Genomic DNA, 9134 nt, shown 5'->3' with positions numbered 1-9134 from the left:
ATATGTATCTCATAAGTAATGATATTATTGTAATCAGCTTTAGACTTCTCTTTTTTTTGATTCTATATCTTAAACTGTATATTCTGAAATTGTGATGTTTAGGAACAAGATACATCAGTAGTAGACAAAGAAAAAACTTGATACACATCTTAAGTGTTAAAAAATAATATTGATTTGATATCACGAGTAATTAAATGATTATACGTGTATTCATGGGATTATATTGATATTAAAAGGTCGGGTTTTATCTTCATGCATAATTGTTTATTCCTAATGGAAGATCTTGTGTAAGTATTAATATTCTCTTTTTGTTTATATTTTCCAAGATTTTCACTTTTGATTCTCTTCAGTTCAAATATTGTATTAGTCCTATGTTTAGTATTCATCATTCGGGATTTTATTTGAAAGCTTGTATTTTTTCGGATCAAATTCGTAAATTATTATAAGGTACTGTTCCATAACCAAGTTATAAAATGATTCTCTGTGTAAATAATCAAGTCTTCAAAATTAAATTTCTAAAAAACACAATTGCGAAATTAATCTCTATATATATGAATATACAGTATATAAAAATTCAAAATGGTAAATCATATTTCTTTTATTATGATTTTTTGATATGATTTACATTTTTTTATTTAAAAAAAATTTGAATTTTCATAAAGTGCGAATAAATAAAATAATTCGAATATTATTCTTGATTTACAAATTTCACATAAGTAACAGCATAATATTTGATATTAAAAACTTCTATAAAATAATTCTATAGTTATAGACGAAATCATAATCGACTGATAAAAAACCCTTTAAGGGCTAAAATTAAAATTGTAACAAATATTTACATTTTATAAATTGATAAAAAATACATTTATCATTTATAAAAACTATTCAGAATCTAAAATTTATCTATTTTAGACGACAAATGCATGATCTAAAACTAAACTTTTTCTCTAATCATTTAATTCCCGGATTTTATATGTTCCATAACCCAAAAAAAACAAAAAATCATGTTTTACTTGTAATTTAATAGAAATAAGCGGCGTATGGTACATTATGAGACTGATATTTTGTCAATCAAGCATATAATGTCACAAAAAATCAATTATTTACGATGTTACAAATCACTATTTTTATATTAAACACATTAAAATTTTTTTCTTGTATTTAAATAATATTTTAAATCCCGAGAATTAATGTTTTATGAATATAAAATAATTTGTTCAAGTTTAGCAAAATTCATTTTTATAAACTAAATAAATAGAATTTCTTAGTGCGCTCTGTATTTTTATCTAAGCTATTTTTTAGACTTTTAAAATTATTTTTGCCATCAGATTGCCTTTGATTGATATTTGTTGATAGTGAATTAAAAGATTAGCAGTTATAATATTTGCGATTTTAACACAATTATTTTCTTATCATATTATTGTCTTAGATTTTCTCATTATTCGTCAGATTAGGTTAAATTCTTATATGAAATCAATATGGTGAATAAAATATCTTTGTAATTTAAAAACCTTAAATATTTTAGATGAAACAAATGAATCTCATCCATTTAGAGCGACTACAATTAGATATAATAATCCTTATTACAGTAGAAAAACAAAATGCGTAAAATCTTATTTTCTTTTCTATATGATTTAGTTTTTATCCAAAAAATAGAAAGCTTTGGTGCAAAAACTTGACGGATGCGGCAATTTATTTGTTGTGAATAATGGTTTTAATAACAAAGTTATTTTACGATAAAAAGCGCATTAGAGATTTAATTTTATAAAAATAAAATGTTTAGATATTATTAAAAACTTAGATTCTATGGAATATAATAGGCATAAAAGGCCAGTATGATTACGTTTTTATTATAAGCCGATGATCAAAAATTATGAAATTTTATAGAATTTTCTAAATATTTGTTCTTGAAAAGAATCATTATTTTCTATTTTTTGTGCTAAGTACTAATAATTCTATTCATCATGAATTTTCATGTATATTAAATGCGGTTTACATCTAGAATAAATAATGATGTTGTAAAATATAAAACTATAAGGATTTCTGGTATAAAGGCAACATTTCTATATATTTGTGGTGTTTATAGGCATAATTTTATGTCTGTAATCTTCCGGTATTAAATGTATAAGAAGTACGTGTTTTATGCAAAGACATTATATTTTGGCTCATAAAAATAGTATGCTGATTCGCTGCACATAAAAATTGGATTTATCTATGTAAAATATGAATTTCTAATTAAAAATATTAGAGAGTATGAAAATGATGGATTCAAATGAAATGGGAATATTTTCAGGATGGAAACATTGTCTTTTTAAGCACCTGCGTTAGATTTTTAAATGATTTAGTGAGGAGATTAATTGTTTGCGGTAGTTATGGATATAATGATATACACAAGAATGGCTTTAAATCAATTTTTTTCGGGGGTCTTTTATAAATTTACTGCTGACCAGGACTTTTGTTATATTTCGTAATAAATGTGGTTCGAAAGAAAGCTATTCATATTATTAAATTTACTTTTCTGTTTAAAAACTGAAAAGTTTGATATAAGGAATTATTTTTTGACGTAAAATATTATGTATTTTATACCAAGAGTAAGTTTTGTCTGATATTATTACCTTTTTGAACAGCAAAGTCATGAAAGTTTTCATAAATATTGCAAAAGGTAGATAAGAATATATTATGTGGGGTTTTTTTTGCATATTTGTAGTTTCTATTTTTGAAAAGTAAGCCTTGTAACATTTTTTTCTTTTAAATTGATGTAGAAGGAAGTAATTCTGACTTATGGATGCAATGCATTATAAGGCTAATTTTTTTTTATTATATCAATGTGTGTATATTAGCAGTAAACTGTGTTTTTTCAATGTATTTCATTCACTAAAATTGATTTGCGTAAACACTTGTACATTTAAAAAAGCTTTAAAGTTTAAAAGGATAACACAATTTGCAGAAAGAAGAATTAAGTTAAGCATAGACTACTCTAAAAAAATTTTATTATTCTAAGGCTAATTTATTCGTTAAAATTTTTTTGATTGTTTTCAGGCATTACTTGATTGAATTCTCATGTTCCTTGCGTTAAAAGATTTGCGTTTCTTCTGAAGTCTTCATCATTGCCTATTGTTACGTTTAAGAATCTTCAATTAAAAGTTTTTTCACAATATTATTGTTTGTATTTATGCCTAAATCTGGTTACTTGCATAGAGTGTTTTATTTATAAAAATGATTTTGTTTTAGAACACCGTCCTTAGTATAAAATATGAAATAATTTTTATCTTTCACTTGTAATTAATGACAGCACGGATGCTAGCAGATCGAACTCACTCGGTTTTTTTTTCGACCATTTTTAGGTTTTAAATAAAGATCAAACTAATAGCTGTTACAAATAAGGTTCTTCTTTTATGCATAGATAAAAGTCCAAGTATGTCTTTTGATAATTTTATATACATCATAATTCTTGCATCTAATTTGATCTCCGTTAAATGATCATATTTTCTTATTTATAGACTAAATTTATACGTAATTTTAGTTTTTGTTCTCAAGCACTGCTTGCTTGATTCTCTGTACCCCCATCGTATTTATATTTTCAGCCATCTTCTCATCTTCAGAGTCTTCTTCGATATTCCTCCTCCATTTGAGACCTATTTATTCAAGGGTTATATTCAATCCATAGGTTTGTATATATGCCTCAACCTGGTTCGTGACATCTAGTTCCTTCAGGTAAATGATAATAAGATAAATATGTTTATAAATGAAAAATAAAAATGAAATAGGAGAATAGAATGATAAAGAAAAGCTAACAAGAATTAATTTTTAAACTACGGTTTTTAATGTTTTTAAAGAACTTATATGCAGTCACAATATTCTAAACAGTTACACTTTTAACACATATCCTAATAACCGAAATCATAACATCGAGAAAAATTAAACAGATTAGAAGTGCATATAACTAATTTTAACACAAACTTAAGAAAGATATAAAATTGGTTGGAAACACTATTCTAGCTCTATGTATCTTTTTGGGAACAAAAGCACTGTGGATGTGTATTAAGAACTTAAATTGTTTACAAAGAGAATAATAATATGTCAAAACAGCTGTAAAAGGTTGAAATATGCTAATTTAGAATAAGAAATGTCAATTGAGCTTATTAAAAACATGCCACTATTTATAATTATTAATAGTTTATAATAAAAACAAATTTAAAAAATATTACGTACAAAATATAGAAGACAAAAAGCATAAAAACATATAAATTCGCACATATAAGATAATATAGTGATGAAAATTGGATTTTTAAAAATTATAAAGCATTGTATACTTAGCTTAATTCCTATATCATGGAAGATATTGCTAGTATACTATACGCAGCCAAAAGAAGATGAAAAACTACAAGAAATAATAATAAATAAATAAAAATAACAGATTCCTATGTCTGATATTATAAAAGAATATAAAAAATAAAAATGAAGTTGTTAAACTATATAAAAAATCACATCAACATGTATAGGTGAATTTTCCATGTATTTTTTTATTGGAAAAAAAACGTATAATTTACAAGGTAATTATTTAATCGAACATGTAAAAAAAAATTTTATTTAATAATTTACACACATATCATGCAGTTAATTCCACGAAATAATTTAAAAAGGTCGATTCTTAGTACATTATTGGCAGAAGAAACTTCTGATTTATATTATTAAACGAAGCAATAGGATACGTTTCTTGTCGAATTGTGAGTATTCGAATATAATTTAAGAAAACACGTTTTAAAATGGCTAAGATATAAATAACATAAATTACTAACATTCTTTACCCAGTTTAAAAAATAAGGCTGTTGGATTTCAAGGTATATGAGCTTAATATATAAAGAAAACCCCATATTCGACTTTTAGATATGAATTTGATATAGAATAATATACAAATTAATGAAAATTTTTTTTAATATATCTATTATATAAAACTTAGTTCATATCTTTCTAGCGTATAAAAATAAACAACTTTGCTAGTAATGAATACTGTTTGTAATTTCTTCGGATTGTAAAAAGGAAAGTAATAAATTACCCAAATAGACATAAGATTACATGGAGCTAAATCAATGGTATTAAAAAACCATACTAATCAGCGAGTGCAAAAAAAATATTGAAATTACTGTAGTAACATTTCTACCATTTCTTCTTGTATGTAACACAAGTAATACATGGGTTTATATATATCCAAATATTTTTGGGTTGGATATTTCCTCTATCATAAAAAATATAAAATATTTCAGTTTTACGTAAACTTATTATAAAAAAAACACATAGAAAAATGTAAATAGATTTTTCAAAAATATTTATATATAGCTTTCACGTATTATGTTCAATAAACCTGACTAAATGGCTTTAAAATTTATTTTAGAATTAATCAAATTTTAAGATGTGATATAAAATCGATTGTTTTCTTATCATGATAATTTTAATATCTTGCGGGAAATTAAAAAAATAAATGTATGTTAGATAAATAGCATAATGTCTTTAAAAACTCTGTATAAGAATAGGTGCTAAATAAATCAAAATTCATATAAAATCCTGTATTGTGAATTCTAAAATAGAGAAATACAATAAATTCATAATTAATAAACTATGTTAAATTCTTGCAGCCTCGATAAAAGCTTAAAAATATGATTTAAAAAGAGATGAAATGATCTATGTTAAAGCGTAATCTATTACAAAAATTGCAACAATAATGCCGTTTTCAACAGATGTGAAATTCTTTCTGGGGTCAGTAGACCTTATACTAATGGATAACAAATAATTAATTAAGGAATATATTGATAACTTCGTATAAAATAGCCACTTTTTGCAATTAAATGTGTTTAATTTCGTTCTTTGTGTAATAAATTCTCTTTTTTCCCATCCAAAAAAATTATTTAACGGAAATTTGAATCTTTTATAATGAAAGAGAATTATTCGCGTGAAAAATCAGAAATGAATAAAATTTTAATACAAATTTACAGGCAAATTGTCTTTGAATAATTTTGCATTTTGTATATTAATGAAATGAAATTGTGATATCAAAACACAAAGCATGTTCATTTATCGAGAACTAAACTCTAATTTACCCATGAGATCTAATAAAGCCACCATAAATTCAACACATAAAAGCGAAGAATCGTATAAAATAAACATTGCACAATATAAAGGAAGTATGAAGGAAGTTATTTCTTAAGATTTCATAAGTTTAGAATTAAATCGTCTTGCGCATATCGAAAAGTCCACATTTAACAAATAATATAAATCAATCGTTCATATAGTCCGTAGATGGAAAAAAATCGAAAGTTTAAGATGTGCACAAAGGCATAAAATGAATATTATATGTCACTATTGAAAACTAGACGGAAGAATGAATGAATGAAAACAAAGAAAATTTAAACAAAATAAATTATGAAAATCTTCATTAAAAGATGAATGTAGAACAGATAAAAACCGCGTATTGATTAATAAAACAGATAATTTTTATATACGCCGAAAAGAAGGGTCCAAATAATAATTTTTCATCAACGTTATAAAATATGATAGAAAAATGTACCCCAGCTGAAATATGCACCATAAAATTATAAGACAGAAGTATTCCATATATTTTCAAATTCCTGATACTTTGTATAAAATTACTAAAATTTATAAAATAACTCGAAGTTTACATTTTATTACTTCATATATTTGTATTGTTTACATTGAGAAATCCTTTAATTAAAATTTCATAAAATAAGAGTTTTAGATGTGAATACAAGGGGAAAATGAACATCATAACAATAGATATAGATATAGATATAGATTAACATTTATATATTATATATTATATAAAATCCAGCTTGAAAACAAAATTAAAATACTTAACGCAAATTTATACACATATTATTAAAAATTATTCTATTAGATTTTTATGTAAACAGAACTTAAATATGTAACATTAATATATTTTTTTTTATATTCTAAATTTATAGTTATAATTTTAGTTTTTATTCTCTGGAAAAACTTGCTTGATTCTTGCGCTCAAAGCGTGTTTACTATTTTGGTTATCATTTTCTCTAAAGTCTTCTTAAATATTTCTTTTCTTTTCAAGAGCTGTTAATTCATGGGTTTCTCTGAATTCCAAGGTTTTTAAGTATAATAATTTATAATCTTTTTTTGTGACAATAATTATCAAAGAGTCACCAGAAGCAAATTTAATTAATATTAGTTCTTGCTATGAACAGCTTTTAACAAATTTAACACGGAATTTATGATATACTTTAGTGTATAAAATCCAGTTCGATTATCGTATATGATATATTTCTTCTGTTTGAATGAAATTTGTACTTTTCCGCACAAAAAATTATATAACACAGTTATGACCAATAAGTTCTGGATTTATTTGTGTAAAATTGATTGTTTCCCGAGATTCTATTTTTTTCATCAAATCAATTGGTAACTAGAACATTTTTTGAATTTTTATTTGTAAATTACTTTAAAAAAAAATGCAGCACATTTGTAAAAATAAAAATTTTTTTAAATATCTTTTGATAAAAAAAATTGCAGCATTCATGTTATAGGAATCATATAATAAAGATCGACCCATTGAAAATTTCTATTCCCATATTTTCTTTCTAATTTTCTAATTTTTTTTTAGTTCGTCTTATTTATGCATGGTTGGTTATTTTAAAATTTCTTTGAAAAACATGGGATTTAAAGATAAAATGTGGTTTTTAGCAAATAATAATTTATAAGATATGTTAAAGTTTTGGAAAGAACATCTAAATGCTATTTAAAAACACCTTTAGAATATATACATCTTTTATACAAATAAAACATTCATTAATAAAATTAATGTTTTTTATTCTAAATTAACGGGTTAAGAAAGGCGAAACTTGTTATCAAATATTATTTACAGTTTATATAATAAAGATGTAAAAAGGGTTTGTAAAAACTTAATTATAAGTTCAGTCCTTCAAATATGTTTGTATATTTTTTCGCTTATAATAGAAGAATTTGTATTTTTAATTCGTCATTGTGCTTACATAAGCATTATTCATCAGATTGGAGTATTTTATAAAACGCAACTTAATCTTTTAGCATTAAATATGTATATTTTATAAGTTATAAGTATTTTTTTGGCTTTATTGGACATAAAAATTTATTTATAAGAAGGTGCTATTTTTTTATATATTTTATGAGATTTATAGTGATAAATATATTAAGTTAAATCAAATCTTCAGTAATTATATACTATTTACATAAAAAAATATAATAAGTAAATTACAGGTATAATGGCTTAAATAAGAGATATTTATAATAATTGTTTTATGAATTATGGTTTTTGTGTGTGAAAATTAATATTTTATTATGTATCAGTTTTTAATTTACTTCATATTTCATTTAGAAAATTATGAACGCAACTTTTAATAAAAGTAAGAGCAGATTGAATTTTCTTTGTATATTTGACTATGTTATATGACATCAATTATATAAAAACATCATAGATTGCTATTTTAAATTTGTTATTTTAGATATTATAAGAAAATGCAAAAATGCACGTTATATTTAACTATTTCTTTATAAATTTAAACTATCTTAGTTAAATATTTTTCGAAATTCTATTATGGTATTTTTAATACATTTACATCGTTTACGCATAATTAAAGAAATAATTTTCTTGTTATAGCATGTGTTCAATATCCAAAAAAAAATAAACATTAGTTACATAAAAATTCATTTTTGTCCATTGAATTAAATTACGATTTTCTTTATAAAAAAACCATGATTTAGAGTTGTTAATAAATGTGCACAACCAACCATATACATGTTTGTCAAATTATAATAACAGTAAATCTATAAATATGTCGAATTTTGAAATAAGAATCATAAACTACTTAAAAAATTATCAATTTTGTATACACAAATTTTAATCAATGCAGAACATATTCTTCATAATTTAAATGTAAAATTCAATGCCAAAGAAATATCGGAAATACATATTTAATGCTCAGTCTTCTAAATTAAATTATAAATGTTGCAATATTTTATTTTTTTATTTAGAATCAGCAAGATTACAGAAGAATTCAACTTATGAACAGAGTATCAAAAGAATATAAATAAGACCTGAAATTTTTGTTATTTCTTTT

The sequence above is a fragment of the Rhyacophila brunnea genome, unplaced genomic scaffold (genome assembly GCF_057557595.1).
Source record: "Rhyacophila brunnea isolate RB1 unplaced genomic scaffold, BYU_Rbru_1.0 scaffold_163, whole genome shotgun sequence".
Lineage (NCBI taxonomy): Eukaryota > Metazoa > Arthropoda > Insecta > Trichoptera > Rhyacophilidae > Rhyacophila > Rhyacophila brunnea.
The sequence above is the reverse complement of the archived record's forward strand: the minus strand, read 5'-3'. Positions refer to the sequence as shown.